Here is a 13,114-nt window from a genome sequence, read left to right as displayed (position 1 = left end):
TATAGATAGAGAAATTAGAGAGATTGGATGAATAGATTAGACAGACATACCCAGAAATAATGTTCCATTTCTGCCCAGATATGTGGGATCCTCATTTGTGACATGGGAACTGGGGATCTTGGGTCACCCCAATCACTCCATGTGCTACATGGAGATGCTACAAAGCCCATGACTTAGTACAAAGCTAGGAACATGACCATCAGAAACAGGATCAGAGTCACTCTCAGGCAAAAACAAACAAACAAACAAAACCCTCCAAGGATTAAATGTTATTTCCCATTGTCCTGGGGAGAAATTAATTCAAGGGAGGCCCCAGGGCAGGGAATTCCCCACCAGCACCATGGGCATACCATCACCCCTGCAGTTTTCTGATTTACTCTTTGGCCCCTTAAACATGAACTTTCTTATGCCAGGTTTCCTTCTGATAAGGGAGAAGAGATAAGTATCTCTACCTTTCCTCTCCTCCTCCTGCCTGGTCTCTGTATTCCAGTTAACCTATAATTTATGTGGAGGATTTACAATGGTTGACACACCTAGCTGAGCCTTCTGCACGGAGGTAAATGAGAGTGGAGGCTAACTGGGTGAAAGGAGAAACGCCATAAGCCCACACTCCAGTCTATGAGGTGGATTAAAGATCTACCTTGCCCAACTCTTGCCTCACCTGCTCCGTGGTCTGAGTAAAAGTTTGGGTCCCAGGACTTTGAGGTTGAGCGAAGCCTTCCAGCCCCACACCTGCAGCACAGTCTGCAGCTCACTCTGCTCTGAGCTGCCCCAACTTTGCACGGATATTCTCCATTCCTCAAAAGGAAACTGCACCCTTCAAAGCTCACACATTTCTCTTCCTGGCTCAGCACAGGGAGCTTATTATGAAATAACACAGTGGAGAAGGGAACCCAGGCAGCTGGGCACAAAAGGGAATGGGCAACAAGCTTCCTCTCTGAGCATGATTTTCTGTGTAACGTCTTGGACACTCCCTGGACGGCTCCCAGCCATCTGCCTCTCGCCAGGTTTCCAGTTAACTTAGAATAAAAAAAAAAAAAAAAAATCTCACATCTTCCTCCTAGGCGTAACTGTGGTAATTTGAACTTAGGCAGTTGTGCTTGAGAAGCTTCTTAATATCCCATGGCAAGCTCATTCCCCAATGCTTTAATTTTACTTCACTTGAATTTTTATTTACTTATTTTGTTTTTTTGAGACAGAGTTTCGCTCTTGTTGCCCAGGATGGAGTGCAATAGTGCAATCTCCGCCACCGCAACCTCTGCCCCCTGGGTTCAAGTGATTCTCCCACCTCAGCCTCCTGAGTAGCTGGGATTACAGGCATGCATCACCATGACCAGCTAATTTTGTATTTTTAGTAGAGACGGGGTTTCTCCATGTTGGTCTGGCTGGTCTCGATCTCCCAACCTCAGGTGATCCACCTACCTCGGCCTCCCAAAGTACTGGTAATACAGGCATGAGCCACCACATCTGGCCTTGAATTTTTATATTAAACATTGGATTGATCAAGAACAGAGAGGAGAATCACAATTATTGAGTAGATGCTCCTTCCAAACATTGTAGTTAGATTTTCTCTTGTAATTATTACGGTGCTGGGACTATTTGAGTTTTAAAATCCTTTCTCAAGATCCCGAAGCTATCAGTGGTTCTGCTGGCATTAGGGGTTGATGTGGTTTGGGTCTGTGTCCCTGCCCAAATCTCATGTTGAATTGTAATCCCCAGTGCTGGATGTGGCGCCTGGTGAGAGGTGTTTGGATCATGGGGGCGGATCCCTCACGGCTTGCTGCAGTCTTCATGTTAGCGAGTTCTTGCAAGATCTGGTTATTTTAAAGTGTGGAGCACCTGCCCCCTTCTCTCTTGCTCCCGCTTTTGCCATGCGATGTGCCTGCTCCCGCTTTGCCTTCTAACATGAGTGAAAGCTCCCTGAGGCCTCCCCAGAGCCAGACGCCACTATGCTTCCCGTACAGCCTGCAGAACCACGATCCAGTTAAGCCTCTTTCTTTTCTTTGTAAATTACCCAGTCTCAGGTATTCGGGTTTTTTTGTTTTGTGGTTTTTTTTGTTTTGTTTTTTTGTACAGACATGGTCTTGCTTTGTTGCCCATGCTAGTCTTAAACTCCAGGCCTCAAGCAATTCTCCCACCTTGGCCTCCCAAAATGCTGGGATTACAGGCATGAGCCACCATACCCAGCCAGGTATTTCTTTACAGCAACACAAGACTGGCCGAATATTGAAGGATATTGTCACTGATTTAAAACTAGTTTTCTAGGCTGGGCGTGGTGGCTGACACCTGTAATCCCAGCACTTTGGGAGGCCAAGGCAGGCAGATCACCTGAGGTCAGGGGTTGGAGACCAGCCTGACCAACATGGAGAAACCTCATCTCTACTAAAAATACAAAAAAAAGTAGCCGCAAGTAGTGCATGCCTGTAATCCCAGCTACTCGGGAGCCTGAGGCAAGAGAATCGCTTGAACCCAGGAGGCAGAGATTGCAGTGAGCCAAGATCGAGCCATTGCACTCCAGCCTGGAGGAACAAGATCAAAACTCCACCTCAAAAAAAAAAAAAAAAAACTGGTTTTCTTTCTTGTATGTCACTCTGCTTGATCAACCTTAAATAGTCCTTTAAAATAACTTGTAAGATTTACCTAACTATGCTTTTCATATTGTCCTTCAATCCTTGTACTTACTGCATAAACATGTTTTATGCTTATTATATAGGTATTTAAATAATGCATATAGGCCCTATATTTCTCCATCAATGTCATAATTTTTATCAGCTGCATAATTTTGAATCACATTAATATACCCTCCTTCACCTTCCGTCTATCCAAAAGGTATGAGAAGGGGAAAGACAAGAATAAAAGGAAAGTGCTCATAGATAATTGGAATAGGTCCATATCTACTAAAGCAATTGAAACAATAATTAATAACCTTCCAAAACAGAAAGCCAAGACCCCAATTGGTTTGCTGATGAATTCTACCAAACATTTAAGGAAGAAATTATACCAATTTTCTTCTGTGTTTTTTTGAAAGACAGAAGCAGAGGGAATATTCCCTAACTCATTTTATGAGGCCAGCATTACCCTAATGTCAAATACAGACAGACATTACCAGAAATAAAAGAAAAGAGAAAGAAGAAAAGAAAAGAAGAAATAAAGAAACAAAAAACTATACGGATTAATAGTGCTCAGAAACCTAGATGCAAAGGAGTTGCAATCCTAGTCTCTGATAAAATGGACTTTAAACCAACAAAGATCAAAAGAGACAAAGAAGGGCATTACATAATGGCAAAAGGATCAATGCAACAAGAGAACTAATGATCCTAAATATAGACGCACCCAATACAGGAGCACCCAGGTACATAAAGTTCTTAACGACCTACAAAGAGACTTAGACTTCCACACAATAATAGTGGGAGACTTTAACGCTCCACTGTCAATATTAGACAGATCAATGAGACAGAAAATTAACAAGGATATCCAGGACTTGAACTCAGATCTGGACCAAGCAAACCTAATAGACGTTTACAGAGCTCTCCACCCCAAATCCACAGAATATACATTCTCACCACTGCATGGCACCAACTTTAAAATTGACCACATAATTGGAAGTAAATCACTCCTCAGCAAATGCAAAATAATGGAAATCATAACAAACAGTCTCTCAGACCACAGTACAATCAAATTAGAACTCAGAATTAAGACACTAACTCAGAACCACACAACTACATGGAAACTGAACAACTGGCTCCTGAATGTCAACTGGATAAACAATGAAATAAAGGCAGAAATAGAGATGTTCTTCAAAACCAATAAGAACAAAGACACAATGTACCAGAATCTCTAGGACACCTTTAAAGCAGTGTCTAGAGGGAAATTTCTAGCAATAAATGCCCACCAGAGAAGCAAGGAAAGATTTAAAATTGACACCCTATCATCAAAAGTGAAAGAGCTAGAGGAGCAAGATAAAAAAAACTCAAAAAACTAGCAGAAGACAAGAAATAACTAAGATCATAGCAGAACTGAAGGAGATAGAGACACAAAAATTCCTTCAAAAAATCAATACATCCAGAAGCTGATTTTTTTGAAAAGATCAACAAAATAGACCACTAGCCAGATTAATAAAAAAAGAAAAGGGAGAACAATCAAATACATGCAATAAAAAACGATAAAGGGGATATCACCACTGACTCCACAGAAATATAAACTACAATCAGAGATTACTACAAACAACTCTATGCATAAAAAATTAGTAAACCTGGAAGAAATGGATAAATTCTTGGACACTTTCACCCTCCCAAGCCTAAACTAGGAAGAAGTTGAAACCTTGAACAGACCAACAACAAGGGCTGAAGTTGAGGCAGCAATTAACAGCCTACCAACCAAAAAAAGTCCAGATCCCCCCAGATGGGTTCCCAGCTGAATTCTACCAGACATACAAAGAGGAGCTGGTACCATTTCTTCTGAAACTATTCCAAACAATACAAAAAGAGGGAATCCTTTCCAAATCATTTTATGAGACCAACACCATCCTGATACCAAAACCCAGCAGAGACTTAACAAAAAAGAAAACTTCAAGCCAATATCCGTGATAAACATAGATGCAAAACTCTTCAATAAAATACTGTCAAACCAATTGCAACAGCACATAGAAAAGCTTATCCATCACAATCAAATTGGCTTCTTTTCGAACATCCAAGGCTGGTTCAACATATGCAAGTCTATAAATGTAATCCACCACATAAACAGAGCCAAAGACAAAAACCACATGATTATCTCAATAGATGCAGTGAAGGCCTTTGACAAAATTCAACAACTCTTTATGCTAAAAACTCTCAATAGGTATCGAAGGAACATATCTCAAAATAATAAAAGCTATTTACAACAAACCTACAGCCAATATCATACTGAATGGGCAAAAACCGGAAGCATTCCCTTTGAAATCTGGCACTAGACAAGGATGCCCTCTGTCACCACTCCTATTCAATATAGTATTGAAAGGTCTAACCAGAGCAATTAGGCAAGGGGAAAAAAAAAGGGGCATTCAATTAGGAAAAGAGGAAGTCAAATTGTCTCTATTTGCAGACGGCATGATTGTATATTTTGAAAACCCTATCATCTCAGCCGAAAATCTCCTTACACTGATAAGCAACTTCAGCAAAGTCTCAGGATACAAAATCAATGTGCAGAAATCACAAGCATATCTATACACCAACAAAAGACTAAAGAGAGCCAAATCATGAGTGAACTCCCATTCACAATTGCTACAAAGAAAATAGAATACCTAGGAATACAACTAACAGAGGATGAGAAGGACCTCTTCAAGGAGAACTGCAAACCACTGCTCAAAGAAATGAGTGGACACAAACAGATGGAGAAACATTCCATGCTCATGGTTAGGAAGAATCAATATGAAAATGGCCATACTGCCCAAAGTAATTTATAGAATCAACACTATCCCCATCAAGTTACCAATGACCTTCTTCACAGAACTGGAAAAAACCACCTTAAACTTCATATGGAACCAAAAGAGAGCCTGCATAGCCAAGACAATCCCAAGCAAAAAGAACAAAGCCAGAGGCATCACATTACCTGATTTCAAACTATACTACAAATCTACAGTAATCAAATCAGCATGGTACTGGTACCAAAACAGAGATATAGACCAATGGAACAGAACAGAGGCCTTGGAGGCAATGCCGCACATATACAACCATCTGATCTTTCACAAACCTGACAAAAACAAGCAATGGGGAAAGGAGTCCCTGTTTAATAAACGGTGTTGGGAAAACTGGCTTGCAGTGTGTAGAAAGCAGAAACTGGACCCCTTTCTGATATCTTACACTAAAATTAACTCCAAATGGATTAAAGACTTGAACATAAGGCCTAACACCATAAAACCCTAGAGGAAAACCTAGGCAATACCATTCAGGACATAGGCATAGGCAAGGACTTCATGACTAAAACACCAAAAGCATTGGCAACAAAAGCCAAAATAGACAAATGGGATCTAAATAAACTCCAGAGCTTCTGTACAGCAAAAGAAACAATCATCAGAGTGAACTGGCAACCAACAGAATGGGAAAAGCTTTTTGCAATCTACCCATCTGACAAAGGGCTAATATCCAGAATCTACAAAGTACTAAAACAGATTTACAAGAAGAAAAACAAACAAACCCATCCAAAAGTGGGAGAAGGATATGAACAGACACTTTTCAAAAGAAGACATATATGAGGCCAATAAACATATGAAAAAATGCTCATTATCACTGATTATTAGAGAAATGCAAATGAAAACCACATTGAGATACCATCTCATGCCAGTTAGAATGGCGATCATTAAAAAATCTGGAGACAACAGATGCTGGAGAGGATGTGGAGAAACAGGAACACTTTTACACTGTTGGTGGGAGTGTAAACTAGTTCAACCATTGTGGAAGACGGTGTGGTGCTTCCTCAAGGACCTAGAAATAGAAATTCCATTTGACCCAGCAATCCCATTACTGGGCATATACTCAAAGGATTATAAATCGTTCTGTTATAAAGACGCATGCACGTGTATGTTCGTGGTGGCACTGTTTACAAAAGCAAAGACCTGGAACCAACCCAAATGCCCATTGATGATAGACTGGACAAGGAAAATGTGGCACATATACACCATGGAATACTATGCAGCCATAAAAAACGATGAGTTTGGGTCCTTTGTAGGAACATGGATGAATGTGGAAACCATAGTTCTCAGCAAACTGACACAAGAACAGAAAATCAAACACCGCTTGTTCTCACTCATAGGTGGGTGTTGAACAATGGGAACACATGGACACAGGGAGGGGAGCATCACACATTGAGGTCTGTTGGGGGGGCCAAGAGAGGGGCAGCAGGGGGGTAGAGAGGTCGAGGAGGGATAACATGGGGAGAAATGCCACATGTAGGTGACAGGGGGATGGAGGCAGAAAACCACATTGCTATGTGTGTACCTATGCAACAATCCTGTATGATCTGCACATGTACCCCAGAATCTAAAGTACAATAAAAAAATATATAAATATATATATATATATCAAATGAAATCCAAGATATAAAAATAATTACACATGTTAATGGGGTGACATGATATCTTACAATGGTTTTGACTTGCATTTCATTTTTTAATGTGTCTGTTTGCCATTTGTATCTCCTCTTTTGAGAAATGTCTATTCAGATAGTTTGCCTATTTTTTAATGGAATCATTTTGGGTTTTTGTTTTGTTTTGTTTTGTTTTTGCTATTGAGTTGTGTAAGTTCCTTATATATTCTCATGACTAATCCCTTGTAAGATAGATAATTTGCAAATATTTTTTCTCACTCTGTAGGTTGTCTCTTCACTCTGTTGATTTGTTTCTTTACTGTGCAAAAGCTTTTCAGCTTCATATGATCCCATTTGTCTATTTGCCTTTCTTGCCTGTGCTTTTGAGGTCTTATCCAAAAAATCCTTGCCCAGACCAACACCCTGAATTGTTTCCCAAATATTTTCTTCTACTAGTTCAAAGTGTCATGTCTTGCATTTAAGTGTTTATCGTGATGGTTAATACTGTCAACTTGATTGGATTGAAGGATGCGAATTATTGTTCCTGAGTGTGTTTGTGAGGGTGTTGTCAAAGGTCATTTGAGTCAGTGGACTGAAAAAGGCAAAGCCACCCTGAGTGGGCACAATCTAATCAGCTGCCAGCACAGCCAGAATAAAAGCAGTCAGAAAAAGGTGAAGAGGCTAGACTGGCTGAGTCTCCCAGCCTACATCTTTCTCCTTGCTCGATGCTTCTGGCCCTTGAACATCAAACTCCAAGTTCTTCAGCTTTGGGACTTGCACTGGTTTCATAGTTCCTCAGCTTGCAGGCAGCCTACTGTGGGACCTCACCTTGAGATCGTGTGACTCAATACTCCCTAATTAGCCCCCTTTTATATATACATCTATCCTACTAGTTCTGTCCCTCTGAAGAGCACTAATACAGATTTTGGTACCAGGAGTGGGGTTCATACATCTATCTTATTAGTTCCACTCCTCTACAGAACCCTACCTAACACATCTATCTTGATTTGATTTTTGAATGGGGTGAGAGATAGGGGTCTAGTTTCATTCTTCTAAATATAAAGATCCAGTTTCTTCAGTACTATTTATTAAAGAGACTGTTTCTTTCTAACTGAATGGTCTTTGCAACTTTGTCAAAAATTAGTTGACTCTAAATTCATGGATTTATTTCTGGGTTCTCTGTTCTGTTCCATTGGCCTATGTATCTCTTTTTATACCAGTACTATATGGTTTTGGTTACTATAGCATTGTAATATAATTTGAAGTTGGTAGTGTAATATCTTCATCTAAGTTATTTTTTCTCAGGACAGCTTTGGCTATTTGGGGGGTGTTCTGTGATCCCACATGAATCTTAGAATTTTTTGTATTTTTGTGAAGAATCTCATTGATATTTTGATAGGAATTGAATTCTATCACTACATTGCTTTAGTAGTAGGGTCATTTTCACAATATTATTTCTTCCAATCCATGAACATGGGATGATGTTCCATTTTTTAGTGACCTTTTCCATGTCTTTCATCAGTGTTTTATAGTATTTCTTGCAGAGATCTTTCAAGTACTTGGTTAAATTTATTCCTGAATACTATATACACACATATGCACCTATTGTAAATGGCATTGCTTTCTTTCTTTTTCTGCTAGCTCGTCATTTGTGTATGGAAACACTAGTGATTTTTGTATGTTGATTTTGAATATTGCTGCTTTACTGAATTTATCAGTTCTAAGAGTGTTTTGGTGGAGCTCTTAGGGTTTTCTATGCACATATTATGTCATCTTTAAACACGGAAAATTTGACATCCTTGCCCTTTATTAATTTCTCTTGCCTGATTTCTCCAGCTAAGACTTCCAGCACTAACTTGAATATAAGTGTTGAAAGTGGGCATACTTTTCTTGTTCCAGTTCTTAAGGGAAAAGCTTTCAGTGTTTCCCCATTTTGTATGATGGTGGCAGTGATTTGTCATGCCTATCCTTTATGTTATGTGTGCTTGTTCCATATCTACTTTTTGTTTTTGTTTTGTTTTTCCATACCTACTTTGTTGAGTGTTTTTATCATGAAGAAACGCTGAATTTTATCAAATGCTTTTCCTGCATTTATTGAGATGATCATATGGTTTTTGCCATTCACTCTGTTGCTCTTCAATAAATATAATGTGATGTCATTTTTAATGTGAATATATCAAAACATTTTTGCATCTCTGGGATAAATCTCACTTGATCATAGTAAATTATCTTTGTAATCTGCTGATGGATTTAATTTGCTAGTATGTTATTGAGAATTTCTGCACCTATATTCATCAGAGATAGCAGTCTGTTTTTTCTTTTCTTCTTGTGTCCCATTCTGGTTTTGGTATAAGGATAATGCTGGCTCCATAGAATGACTTACGAAGAATTCCCTCTTCTTTGATTTTCAAAATCGTTTGAGAAGAATTGGTATTAAGTCTTTTTTTTTTTTTTTTTTTTTTTTTTTTTTTATGTTTGGTAGAATTTAGCAGTGAAGCCATCAGGTCCTGGGCTTTTCTTTGATGAGAGATTTTTTATTACTGATTATATTTTATTACTTGTAATTAGCCTGTTTAAATTTTTTGTTTCTTTTTGTTTCCTTCTTTATAGGTTTTATGTGCCCAAGAATTTATATATTTTTGCTGGGTTTTCCAATGTACTGCCTAAAGGTCAACTGTAATAGACTCTAATGATTCTTTGTGTTTCTGTGGTATCACTTGTCATGTCTCCTTTTTCAATTCTGATTTCATTTATTTGAGTCTTTTTTTTCTTACTTGGTCTAGCTAAATGCTTGTTGATCTTGTTTATTACAAGCCCAACTCTTTGTTTTATTGATCTTTTGTATTTTATTTTTACTTTCAATTTGTTTTTTCTCTAACCTTTATTATTTCATTTTTTTCTATTAACTTGAGTTTCATTTGCTTTTGCTTTTCTAGTCCCTAGAGGTGCATCATTAGATTATTTATTTGAAATCTTTCTACTTTTTTTGATGTAGGTGTTTATGGCTATAAACTTCCTTCTTAATACTGCTTTTGCTGTATTCCATAGCTTTTAATATATTGCATTTAAACTTTCATTTGATACAAGAAATTTTAAATGCCCTTCCTAATTTTTTATTAATCCATTAGTTGTGCAAGAGCATGTTAAGTTTCATGTATTTGTATGATTTTGAAAGTTATTTTTGTTATTGATTTCAATCTTTGTTTCCTTGCCATCAGAAAGTATACTTGATGTGATTTCAGTACCTTCAAATTTGTTGAGACTTGCTTTGTAGCCCAATGTTCGGTGTATCCAGATTTTTCCATGTGCTAATGAAAAAAATGTGTGGTCTGCAGCTGTTGCATGAACTATTCTGTCAATGTCTGTTAAGTCTCTTTGGTCTACACTGAAATTTAAATACAATGTATCTTTGTTGACTTTCCGTCTAGTTGACCTGTCCAGTGTTGAGAGTGGGTTATTGAAGTCCACAACTACTATTGTATGGGAGTCTATCTCTCCTTTTAGATCTAATAATATTTGTTTTCTATATCTAAGTGCATATATATTTCCTACTGTTAGATGCTCTTGCTGAAGTTATCCCGTGTTTGTGTTATTTTTATCTGATATAAACGTAGCTACTCCCTATTTGCTTTTGGTTTCCACTTGGGTAGAATGCCTTCTTCCATCTCTTCACTTTAAGTCTATATTGTTTCTTGACAGGTAAAGTGAGTTTCTTGTAGGAAGCACATAGTTGGGTCACTTAACAAACCCATTCGGCCAGTCTATATATTCTAAGTGAAGGATTTAATCTATTTACATTCAAAGTTATTATGCAAAAGAACATGCTTCTGTCATTTTATTAATTGTTTTCTAGTTATTTTGTATATCTTTTATTCCTTTCTTCCACTCTTACTGTTTCTGATTGTGGTTTGGCGGTTTTCTATAGTAATAAGATTTGATTCTTCTCTCTTCTTATAAGTGTATCTGCTTTGCCAGTGGATTTTATACTTTTGCATGTTTTCATGATGGTAATCATCCTCTTTTCACTTCCAGATGCAGGACTCCCTTCAGCATGTCTTGTAAGACAAAAAACTCAATATTGTCAGGATGTCAGTTCTTCCCAACTAAATCTATAGATTCAATAAAATCACAATGACAATATCAGAAAGTTTTTTTAATGGATATCAGCAATCTAATTCTAAAATTTATATAGAGAGACAAGTGACTCAGAATAGCCAACACAACGTTTGAAGCAGTAGAACACAGTTGGAGGACAGACAATATCCAACGTCAAGACTTACTGTGAAGCTACAGTAACCAAGGTGTTGTTGCATTGGTGAAAGAAAAGACAAATAGGTCAACGGAACAGAATTAAAAGCCCCCAAAATAGATCCACACAAATATAGTCAACTTATCTATGATAAAGATGCAAAGGCAATACAGTGGCCCCAAATGAGAAAAAATAATATATTTGGAGATCAGAATCAAGGCCAGAGTAACTGAGTGTAGCAAGGGCAGGAGATTAGCTAGAGAAGAGATTAGAGAAGTCAACAGGGTTCATGATGTAACATCCCTTAGGCTATGAAAAGAGATCAGTGTTTGCAGCAGGATATTATTCTGAGACACTAACTGAGGTTTCTCTCATTCTCCTACCACCCACATAGTCAGGTGCCTTCACCGCCCTCAGAAAAAAAAAAAAATTACCTCTTATATACACAACCGTTTAGGGAGACGAGATTGTTCACAGAGCACAATATTAGAATTTTTGCCTTTGAGTTCCAAAACACAGCCTTTAAAGTCATGGTAGAAATAACAATCTTGAAAGACGACATTCCTTAACGGCCAGACTTTCTGAGAGAGGAAATAATAATGGCCCCATATATTTAGCATTCATTGTGTGCCAGGCACAGTTCTGAGTCCCTTATATTGAGACCTCAGGAAACCCGGATGTAGGCAATACTGTTGTCCCCATGATATGGTTGAGGGAACCGAGTCACAGAGAGAGGAATTAACCTGCTCAAATCACGCAGCAGGGCCAGGACTTGAGCCCAAGCGGCCTGGCTTGAAATCCTATGCCTCTGAAGGTACGGGAAGAGTCACAGAGGGAACCAACCGGAAGGGGGAGAAACAGGGGTGGGAAGTTGGCAGAAAAAGGAACTAAAAATTTCTGAGAGCCTGCCAGGGTGGAAACTGTACCCTTTCCCTTTGTTCTGAGCTGGGGACTCCAGTCTTGGGGGGACATTCCCAGGACAGATGAAGGCATCTGCCCCTGTGGTTGCTTCTCGCTAAATAAGTGTCTCAGTCTTGCTCCTTAAATCCATTCTTAATCCTGTTCTCTCTCCTGCTCAAACATGTCCTAGGGCTCCCTACTGCCCACAGGAGAAAGTTTTTACTTGGGATCTGGGAGAACCCATTAAGGGCCTAGGTGCCCCGTGATCAGCCAGAAAGGCAGTCAGGGTTTTGGGTTCAGAGACATCACCCTGCCCCCACCCACTCACCCCGCTTTCTTGGATCCCACCAGTCCCCAGGAGCCCCATGCTGGCTGTAAATGAGGCTCAAGCAGAGGTGTCAGCATAGATTTATTCCTGGGAATCTACAAAGGTGGGTGGGTGGATCCGACAGTCACTGTGGGTTCGCACCCAGGGACTCCAACCTCAGCCAGAGTCCACCCTCTGCGCGCATGACCATCTCCGGCTTCCTGCCGGACTCAGTGCGGTCCGGCAGGACACGGAAGCGCATCAGTGTGAGTGCCGGGACCACCTTCATCTCAGCCATGGTGAACGCCTGCCCAATGCAGTTTCTGGGGACGAAAGTGAGGGAATCTGACTGTGCCCATGACCCCCCATCCTGGCCCAATCATGCTTAGAACCTGGCCTGGGACCCCGACTTGCACCTTGATGAGCTCAAGGGGCAGAGAGGGGCTGCGTGTCCCGAGGACACCCATGTGTGCTTGCATACCCCCTAAATCTGGCCCAGACTCCTACCCCCAGTTCAGATCAGCAGATGGAGGAGGGGGTTCTGAGCACACCGCAGACCCCTCTAGGACCTTCCCAACCCCACTCTGTGGGCTGTTGCC

This window comes from Cebus imitator, unplaced genomic scaffold (assembly GCF_001604975.1).
Source record: "Cebus imitator isolate Cc_AM_T3 unplaced genomic scaffold, Cebus_imitator-1.0 Scaffold998, whole genome shotgun sequence".
Taxonomy (NCBI): Eukaryota; Metazoa; Chordata; class Mammalia; order Primates; family Cebidae; genus Cebus; species Cebus imitator.
The sequence above is the reverse complement of the archived record's forward strand: the minus strand, read 5'-3'. Positions refer to the sequence as shown.